At 49.4% G+C, this 10,744-nt stretch overlaps 1 protein-coding gene across 1 annotated transcript in view; it reads left to right on the top strand.

Moving 5' to 3' along the window:
• Positions 1-10,744, top strand: part of BRD3 (bromodomain containing 3) — a 64,545-nt gene that overhangs the window by 16,407 nt on the left and 37,394 nt on the right. The gene's annotated exons all lie outside the window — the stretch shown is intronic.

Raw genomic sequence — 10,744 nt, 5'->3', positions numbered from 1 at the left:
GAGGCTCTGGAGGCTTCGTGTCGTTTCCAGGGGGTGAGCGTCTCACCCTGTGCTCTGGGTTCGCCATGTGTGTTGACATCGGGGTGCAAGGCGGGGCCGCTCGCAGCAGCACAGATCGCCAGCCTGCTGGCCGGCCCCGGCTCCCCGGTCTGGCCCTGGAGACCGGGGCGGGTCTGCCAGGCCCTGCTGGAGGCTGGTCGCCGTGGTGACGCCCCTCCACCAGCATCACCATCCTGGGCCATTGGGACACACCCGCATTCGAGTCCTGTCCTCTGTGCTAGAACTCCACCCTCTGCAGCATGACGAAGGGTTCCGGAAAGGATCCCCGCACATTGTCACATGGCACATGGTCCCCCGGAGGATGGCGATGGCGGCTCCCTCCAAAGAGTCTGTGTAGAGCCAAGAGTCCCTGTCCCCATCAGCCTCGAGGGGCTCTAAACTCTCCTGACTTCCTTCTGCATAGACCTCAGCACGGTTCCAACTACACAGGTGCTGCCATAATTAGGGTTTTAGGTCTCTTTGCCCCTCTCCAGGGCCCTCCTCCCATCGAGTTCTCCAGAACGCCCCGGCCCCCGCCCCCGCCGGAGACAGAGCAGCAGCAGCTTGACCAACCGCTCTTTGCCGGACAGAAGGGTGGAGAGTTGTCTTACGAACACTGATTTTACTCCCGGTGTCCTTGCAGCACTGCGTATACCGGAGGCGCTCAATAATGACTTACCAAGGGGTTAAGTTGATCAGCCGAGAGTGGGTGTGACAACTTTTGAGCATGTTGCAGCGCCAGAAAGTGAAGGAAGCTTCTGGAAATAGCAAAAGGGTGGGTCGTGTCACAGGGTCGTGGGGGGCCACCCCCGCTGGGGCGATTTGAGGGGGGAAACCTCTCATGTTGGCTTATGACCCAAAGCATGCAATAGATACACAGGGGGTGACACGGATAGACAGAAGCAGCTGTTCCTCAAAAGGGGGTTCCCGTCTGCCAAGGTGGCACCCGGGAGACACCCGGGTAACGAAGGTACCTCCCCGCTGACACCCCCTCCCCCCAGGACAGCGGGGCCCCAGGGAGGGGATGGTATGGGGTGGGAAGGGCTCTTCACCTCTGTGGCCTTCTTTCCAACACCCATAATCCCAGAGTCCTGGTGAGAAGACACATGAGCAGCCCAGCCTGGGGGGCATTCTACGAGATAACCTGGCCACTGCCCCTCCCAACGGCCCCGGTCCTCCCTCCTCCCGAGGAGCAGGGACAGACTGACGCGCTGTCACAGACGGGAGGAGACGACCGCGGGTCGCGTGTGGCGTCCGGGTCGGGTTCTGAGCAGGAGGAGGAAGCTGACGGACGGATGGACGGACGAACGGACAGACGCGCTGGCGAAAGCCACATACGGTCGGTGCCGAGGGCGCCTTCTTGTTGTGCAGGCACCTTGACCTTGGTGATGCGAGGGGGTGATGATGGGGAAATCTGGGAGAAGGGTCTGCGGGAGCCCCTGTGTTACCTGCAGCTTTTCCGTAAATCTAAGAGCAATCTTAAATAAAAAGTTTATTTAAACAAAGAACGGGCACACCCCTTGTCCCCCCCCGCCCCCCGCCGCAGAGAGAGATGGGGTGGGGGGGCTTTGGCTCATCAGCGTGGACCAGACGGAGGCGCTCCACGCGAGAGGCAGCCGCCGGCCTTCTGCCACTCTTTTTGCTGCCCTGGATGGCCCTGGGCACAGGCGGGGGCCGGGGAAGCCTGGCACCCGGGTGACCAGCAGGGCCGCAGCTCCCTCTGCGGTGCTGTCCCGGCCCTGCAAAGCTCTGGGGGACCCCTCCCCACTCCACCCTCTGACTCGTTTCTTGACCTGGGGTTCCGGCACCCCCGGGGCCTCTGTGGGCCCCCTGGTGTTGCGTGCAGAACTTTGGAAGTCTGGGCACGAGGCAGGGGAGTCTAGCGGTTCGGCCCATGGGTGTTGGCCAGTCCTGGCTCTGACCCTCTGGACGCCTGTGTCCTCTCAGCCTCGGTTTCCTTGTCCGTAAGGCGGGACAGCGGCAGCACCCAACGCAGCGCGGGCGCATGCGGGGCCAGGGACCGGGCAGGGCTGGAGGAGGGACGTGCCATCTGGATGGGGCGCTGTGGTCCCGCATGTGAGGTGGTTCAGAGGGAACAGACAGGTGGGAGCCGGGACGGAGGCCCTGAAGGGAGTGGCAGGTGTGCAGGCCCCCCCCACCCCAGTTTCACCTTCCCTCCCCCACACCTGCTTTCTGCTTCACCCCAAGGCTTTTGGGAAGACGACGTCTCAAGAACATCACACACCATTTTCTCCCTCTGTGTTTTAGAGAAGGTCAACTTGGTGTCACAGGCCCCTCCCCCCGCCCCCCCCCCCCCGAAAATGCAGAGGCTCACTGGGCAGTTGTAGATAGACTAGAACTTCCAGATGGACTTTTCCTGTTCCAGGAAAGGGATGACCTACCGTTTGGGCCAGACTTAAAACACTGACTCAAAGAACTCTACACATCTTCTTTCTAAAACAGCACCTCGGGGCGCCTGGGGGGCTCAGTCAGTTGAGCGTCCGACTTCGGCTCAGGCCACGAACTCGCGGTTCGTGGGATCGAGCCCCGCGTCGGGCTCTGTGCTGACCGCTCGGAGCCCGGAGCCTGCTTCGGATTCTGCGTCCCCCTTTCTCTCCGCCCCACCCCTGCTTGTGCTCTGTCTTTCTCCGTCTTTCAAAAATGAATAAACATTAAAAAAAAATTTTTTTTTTTAAATGAGCAGCTCTCAGCAGCGCCTGGCTGGCCCAGTCGCTGAAGTGGGAGAGTCCTGATCTTGGGGTTGTGAGTTCGAGCCCCTCGTTGGGTGTGGAGATCACTTAAAAAACTAAAATCTGAAGAAAAAATAAATCTAAGATAAATAAAATGAGCAGCTGTCACAATTAAAGCAGCCACAGGCCACCGCTTGGCAAGGGCCCTGCGTGGGGCCCCGCCCCGCCCCGCCCCGAACTCGCAACCCACGGGCCGAGAGCCATACCCAACGGATCCGTCCAAACGTCGTTTGTCCAGCTCATCTGTGCTAAGCACCAGTCACGGACGGGGAGATTAATACAGCCGCAGGGCCACAGCTCTTGGGAGCGACATACAGCTTAAGAGTTGTTGCCCCACGGTGGGGGAGACTCCTGTGAGGTGTGGGAGGGATAAAAAGACTGGGTATGATCAGGCAGGCTCCCTGAGGAGGAGACCCCTGAGAGCGAGCAGCAGGAGCCAGGGAAAGCCAGGCAGAGGAGACGAGTGTTGCCAGCAGGAAGAACAAACAGCTTATGCAAAGGCCCTGTGGCGGAAGGCGTTTGGTGAGTCTGAGGGCCAGGACGCGATCGGCCGGAGCGTGTGGGAGCTGCAGGCCACGCTGGAGACGTGGCGCAACCTTGAGTGGCTGTGTCCCGTCCCGCTGCTCTGTGGAAGCCGGAGGCTGCTGTGGTTTTACAGGAAGAGACAGGGAGTGGACACAGTGGGGTGATATTCGGGAAGCAGGACCCGCAGGAGATGGTGGCCAACTGAATGTGGGGAGTAGGGTGCTGCTGGGAGTCAAGGGCATGACACCGGTTCCTGATGGGGCATTTGGGGAACGGGGGAGCCCCACGGCTCTGCCCCTCCGTCTGCCACCTCTCAGGACTTCCTCGCTGTCGGGTCCATTGCCAGTTGCCCTGTTCAGTCCTCAGCTCATGTCTCAGGGCTGTGACCGGGGCCCTTCTGCTCCTCTGGCTGCACAGGCACCGCCTCCTTCATCCCCCAGGACCCCGCAGTGCACGTTCCTTATCATCTCCATTTCACGGCTGAGGAAACCGAAGCTCAGAGGGGTTTAGCAACTGGCTGGAGGCCACACGACAAGGGGGGCAGTTGGGACTCAAACCCAGACCCGCGTGACGCCGAAACACACGCCCTCCGCGATCACCTGTGCTGGGCCTCAACAGCCGGTGCCCAGGGGCCACTGTTGCGAACCCTCACTTGACCCCCTGCGCGCACAGCGTGGGGTGTGCAGGTGCGTGGGATAGAGGACAACTTATTTTCTGGTGCCCTTTTAATGGCTTGTAATTCTTCCGCTGCTATTATCTTTGTGGGAACCTCTCCAATTTCATTTATTATTTATATATTTTTCTAGTATTTATTTATCTTTGAGAGACAGAGAGACAGAGCCTGAGCAGGGGAGGGGCAGAGAGAGAGGGAGACACAGAATCGGAAGCAGGCTCCAGGCTCCGAGCTGTCCGCACAGTGCCCGACGCGGGGCTCGAACTCACGAACCGCAAGACGGTGACCCGAGCTGAAGTCGGACGCTTCACCGCCTGAGCCACCCAGCCTCCCCTATACCTCTCCAATTTTAAAGGCAGACTGCCCTGAAGACAGCAGTGGCCTTCATCCTGCTGAGCACAGAGACCTCAGAGTCCTGCCTCCCCCGCCCCCCACCTCCCCTCCCGTCTCTCTTGTGACATCAGCAGGGGTTCGTATCAGCTCTGCGAGATAGACACCCAACGTGATAACAGTAAAAAAGGCAGAGGGAGGTGGCAGGGGCTGGGCGGGTGGGGGCACCTCCCGTCTTGCAGACGGAAAGGCAACGTGGGGCTGCTGCCCACGTCCAAGACTACTCTTCACCCCAAAAAGAAACCCCGTACCCACTAAGCGGTCGCTCCCCACACCCCCTCCCGCCAGCCCCTGGCCAATACCCGTCTGCTTTCTGTCTCCACAGGTTGGCCCACTATGGGCGTTCGGCATCACTGCAATCCTACAACGTGTGATCTCGTGCCTGGTCTCTTTTCACCCGGCATATCCTTTTCAGAATCCACCCACGTTGTGACAGACGTCAGTACTCGGTTCCTTCTTACGGCCGAATCCTATCCCACGTGCGGACATCCCACATTTTATTAACCCTTCATCACTTGACGGACATTGGGGTTCTTCCCACTTTGGGGCTCTTACGAACGATGCTTCCATAAACTGTGTAAAATTCTTCCAACGCCCGCTTGCAGTTCCCTTGGGTTCACACCTGAGAGTGGAATTGCTGAGTCGTGTGGCAATTCTGTGCTTACCTTTTCCAGGAAAACCACCCACTCCCGCTGGACAAGGGCTCCAATTTCTCCACATCCTTTCCAGCACTGGTTATTTTCGGGGTTTGTTTGTTTGTTTTGTTTTGTCTTGTTTTGTTTGTGTTTGTGTTTGTTTTTTAAGAGTTATCCTCCTGGGTATTCTCACTGTGGCTTTGACTTACATTCTTGATGACTAATGGTGCTAAGCATCTTGTCATGTGCTTGTAGATCATTTCTAGATCTTTGGAGATACAAAGGTTGATGAAGTCTTCTTAAGGCCTTAAGAATTAAGATCTGTTCAAGTCTTTTGCCTGTTTTTAAGTTGCGTTGCTTGTCTCTTGGCTGTTATAAGAGTTCTTCATATATTTTGGATACTAGACTCTAATCAAATACATAATTTGCAGGGGCGCCTGGGTGGCTCAGTCGGTTAAGCGTCCGACTTCAGCTCAGGTCATGATCTCATAGTCCGTGAGTTCGAGCCCCGCATCGGGCTCTGTGCTGACAGCTCAGAGCCTGGAGCCTGCTTCGGATTCTGTGTCTCCCCCTCTCTCTGGCCCTCCCCCGTTCATGCTCTGCCTCTCTCTGTCTCAAAAATAAACATTAAAAAAAAAAATACATAATTTGCAGATATTTTCTCTCATTCTTTTGGGTTGTCTCTTCACTTTCTTTAGTGCTCTTGGATGCATGAAGGTTTTTAATTTTTTTTTTTAACATTTTTGAAAGGCAGAGAGAGACAAAGCGTGAATGGGGAAGGGAGAGAGAGAGAGAGAGGGAGACACAGAAACAGAAGCAGACTCCAGGCTCCAAGCTGTCAGCACAGAGCCCTACCCGGGGCTCAAACTCACGGACCGTGAGATCATGACCTGAGCCGAAGTTGGACGCCCAACTGACTGAGCCACCCAGGCGCCCTGAAAGTTTTTTATTTTGATGAAGTCAAACTTATCTCTTTTTTCTTTTGTTGCTCATGTTTTGGCTTAGTATCTAATAATTCATGGCCAAATCCAAGGTCTTGTAGATTTATTCTTATGTTCTCTGCTAAGAGTTTTGTGGTTTTAGTTTTTGCCTTTAGGCCTTTGATCCATTTGGAGTTCATTTTTGTATATGGTGTGAGGAAGGGGTTCGTTTTTATTCTTTTGCATGGGGATATCCAGTTGTCCCGGCACCATTTGCAAAAAAGATGATTCTTTCTGTGCACTTTGGTGCCCACACTTTTTCTTCTTAGGATGGCATCTGTCATTTTTTGATTAGGGTCCACCCTAATGACCTCATTTTAACCCAAATACCTCTTGGAAGACCCTATCTTCAACTAGATCATCTTTTTCTCCCCAGTTTTTTTTTTTTTTAAACGTTTATTTATTTTTGAGACAGAGAGAGACAGAGCATGAACGGGGGAGGGTCAGAGAGAGAGAGGGAGACACAGAATCGGAAATAGGCTCCAGGCTCTGAGCTGTCAGCACAGAGCCCAACGGGGGTCTCAAACTCATGAACTGTGAGACCATGACCTGAGCCGAAGTCGGATGCCTAACCGACTGAGCCCCTCAGGCGCCCCAAGATTTTGTGTTTCTTCTCAAGACAGTTTGGCCAGTGTGCACATTCCTAGGGGTTCATCCATCTCATCTAGGTTATTGAATTTGTTGGCAAACGCTAAAAAGGAAGAAAAGTAAGCCCAAGTATCTTCACATAAGAAAGTTAACCCCCCATTCTGATTCCTGCTTCTACTCATATGAGCATCTCTCTTGTTTTCCAGGCCAATCTACCTAAAGGATGGTCTATTTTGTTGATTTTTTAAAAAAATGTTTATTTATTTTGAGAGAGAGAGAGCAGGGGAGGGGCAGAGACAGAGGGAGACACAGAAACTGAAGCAAGCTCCATCGAGGCTCTGAGCTATCAGCACAAAGCCTGATGTGGGGCTCAAACTCATGAACTGTGGGATCATGACCTGAGCTGAAGTCAGATGCTTAACTGACTGAGCCACCCAGGCACCCTCTGTTTTGTTGATTTTTTTCAAAGTAGGCTCTATACCCAGTGTGAAGCCTAATCCAGGGCTTGAACTCACGACCCTTAGATCAAGACCTGAGCTGAGATCAAGAGTTGGACACTTCACTGACTGAGCTACCCAGGTGTCCCTGTTGATTAAAAAAACAAACAAAAAATCTTTTAATCTTTTAATTTAGTTAGTCCTCTCTCTTGCTTTTCTATTATTTATTCTATTCATATCCTCTCTAATTTGTATTGCTTCCTTCCTTCTGCTAGCTTTGAGTTTAGTTTGCTCCTTTTCTAGTTCCTTTTGGTGGGAGTTCGGGTGATTGATCTGAGATGTTTTCTCTTTTTTAACATAGGCACATATAGCTATGACTTTCTCTCTAGGTGCTGCTTCTGCCAAACCCCGTAAGTTTTGGTATGTTTGGATTTTTTTGTTTGTTTGCTTAGTATTTTCCAATCTCCCTTGTGATTTTCTTTGACCCATTGGTTGTTTCAGAGTGTGTTGTCTGATTTCCACATGTTCATGGATTCTCAAATTTTCTTTCTGGTAGTGATTTCTCGCTTCCTTTGGTTGTGGTCAGAGGAGATATTTTGTATCGTTTTAATATTTTTAAAATTTTGTTTATTATTTATAAATTTTTAAATGTTTATTCAATTTTGAAAGAGAGAAAGAGAGAGCAGAGGAGGGACAGAGAGAGAGAGGGAGAGACAGAGTCCCAAGCAGGCTCCACGCTGTCAGCACAGAGCCTGATGTGGGGCTTGAACCCACATACTGTGAGATCATGTCCTGAGCTGAAGTCCGATGCTCAACCAACTGAGCCACTCAGGTGCCCCTTATTTTAATCTTTTTAATAAGTTTTTGAGACTTGTTTTGTGGCTTAACATGTGGTCCGTCCTGGAGGACGTTCTCTGGGCCCTTGAGAAGCGTGTGTGTTCTGCTGCTGTTGGGCAGAGCGATCTACATAAGTGTTAGGTCTGGTTGGCTATAGTATCATTCACGTCCTCTGTTGCCCTGCTGATCTTGTCTACTTGTTCCATTCATTATTGGAATGGAGGTGTTGAAGTCTCCAACTATTCTTATTGAGCCGTTATTTCTCCCTTTGATTCTGTTAGCTTTTGTTTCATATTGCCCCTTGTTGGGGGCTCTGTTTGTATGGGCATACATGTTTATTATCGTTATATGTTCTCGTTATGTTAAACTTTTTATCATTATATAATGTGTTTCTTTGTCTCTTGTAACAATTTTGGTCTCAAAGTTTAGTTTGTCTGATATTAATATAGCCGCTCCAGCTCTCTTTTGGTCACTGTTTATTATTTTTAAAATGTTCTTATTTTATTTTTGAGAGAGAGAGAGAGAGAGAGAGTGAGCATGAGTGGGGGAGGGGCAGAGAGAGAGAGGGAGAAACAGAATCTGAGCTGTCAGCACAGAGCCAATGCAGGAACGCTTGAACCGTGAGATCATGACCTGAGCTGAAGTTGGGTGCTTAACTGACTGAGCTACCCAGGCGACTCTGGTCACTGTTTAAATGGAATGTGTTTTCCTATTCTTTTACTTATAACTTATTTGTTTCTTTGGTTCTAGTCTCTTGCAGACAGCATATGGCTGGATTATGTTTTTCCCCCTTTCATCCATCCTGTCAATTGCTGCCTTTGAATTGGACAATTTAATCCATTTACATTTAATGTAACTACCTACACAGAAGCACTTCCGCTGTTTTGCCATTCAGTTTTGATATGTCTTTTATCTTTTTTGTGCCCCAATTCTTCCACCAGTATCTTCTTTTGTATTAGATATTTGCTACTGCACCATTTTCTTCTCTTTTACTAAATATTTTTTAGTTATTTTCTTACTGGTTGCCCTGGAAATTATAATTAACATATTAATTTAGAATAAACTATTTTGTATTGGTTTCACTAGTATACAAAAATGATGCTTCTGTATCAGGCTATCCCTCCCTCATGTTGTCATTGTTACAAATTATATCTCTATACATGATCCACTGACATGGATTTATAATTATTGCGTGTGTAGTTGTCTTTTAAATGACATAGGTAGAAAAAGAGGTGTTACTAACTAAAAATATATTAATCTGACTTTCATATTTACCGAAGTAGTTCCCTTTACTGTTCTTTATTTCTTCATGTGGATTCAAGCTACTCTCTCCTGTTCATTCATTCCTCAAAGGGCAGGTTTCTAGCAACAAACTCTCAGTTTTTGTTTATCTGAGAATGTCTTGATTTCTCTTTCTTTTTTACAAGATAGTTTTTGCTGGATATGGAATCTTGGTTGACAGGATTTTTTTGTCTCTTAGCACTTTGCATATGTCATCATGCTGCTTTCTGGACTCCATGTGGTTGTGTTTTTTTTTTTTTCTCTCTAAGTTTATTCATTCATTTTGAGAGACAGAGAGAGCATGAGCAAGGGAGAGGCAGAGAGAGAAGAGAGACTATCCCAAGCAGGCTGCACACTATCAGCACAGAGCCCAACATCGGGTTTGAACTCCCGAACCATAAGATCTGACCTGAGTTGAAACCAAGAATCGGATGCTTTACCAATTGAGCTACGCAGGCGCGCCACCTCCATGGTTTCTGATGACAGATAAGCTCTTGATCATACTGAAGCCCCCTTGTACATGATGAGTGACTTCTCTCTGCTTCCAGGATTCTCTTTGTCTTTCAACATTTTGATTATAATGTACAGATCTCTTTGAGTTTATCCCACCTTGGATAACTGTTTTGAGCTTCTTGGCTACGCAAACTTTTGTCTTTCATCAAATTTGGGAAATTTTTGGCTGTTATTTCATAAAATATTCTTTCTTTCCCAATGAGTCTGTAATTTTCCCATTGTACATACATTAGTATGCTTGATAGCATTCTGCCGGTCTCTGAGGCTCTGTTCATTTTTCTCTCTTTTCTCCGTTTCGATCATCTCAATCAACGCATCATTAAGTTCTTTGACTGTTTCTTCTGCTTGCTCAAATTTGTTATGGAGTGCGTCTAGTGAATTTTCTGTTTCAGTTATTGCTCTTTTCAAGCCCAGAATTTCTATTTGGTTTCCTTTCATTATTTCTATCCGTTTTATTGCTGTTCTCTATTTGGTGAGATATTGTGCTTATGGTCCCCTTAATTCTTTGTGCCTGGTTTCCCATAGCCCTTGAGCATATTAACAGGGTTGATTTAAAGTCTTTATCCAGGAAATCTAACATTTGGGCTTCCCGAGGGACTGTTTCTATTAATTTCTTTCCCAGTGTGCTGGCTACACTTTCTTGCTTGTTTGCATGCCTCACATTTTGTTGTTGTTGTTGTTGGAAATTGGACATTTTGAATATTATAACGTGGCAGCTCTGGAAGTCAGATTCTCCTCCCTCCCTAGGGTTTGCTGCTGATGGCTGCTGTTGCTTGATTTTTCTGAACTAACTTTGTAAATCCAGTATTCTGCATTGTGCGTGTGGCCAGCAAAGTGTCTGCTTGATTAGCTCAGTGGTCAGCTAGTTATTCAATGGAAATTTCATGCAACGCGGACATTAAACTGCCTCTTCCTTGATTGTTTTTCCAGTTTATGTAAACCTTTGACTAGTTTCCAGAGTTCAGATAAAGTATATTCTGACAGTTTTTTCCAGTTTATTTGCTGTTTCTGCAGAGTTATGGGCCCTTGAAGTCCTCTGCTCTGCCATTTTTGCTGACTTTATCTCAGCCGATTGCCAGTCAGATCTCGTTTTCTC

The sequence above is a fragment of the Panthera tigris genome, chromosome D4 (assembly GCF_018350195.1).
Source record: "Panthera tigris isolate Pti1 chromosome D4, P.tigris_Pti1_mat1.1, whole genome shotgun sequence".
In the NCBI taxonomy this organism is placed as follows: Eukaryota; Metazoa; Chordata; class Mammalia; order Carnivora; family Felidae; genus Panthera; species Panthera tigris.
Note: the sequence above shows the minus strand (reverse complement) of the source record. Positions and strands in the feature narration are given on the sequence as shown.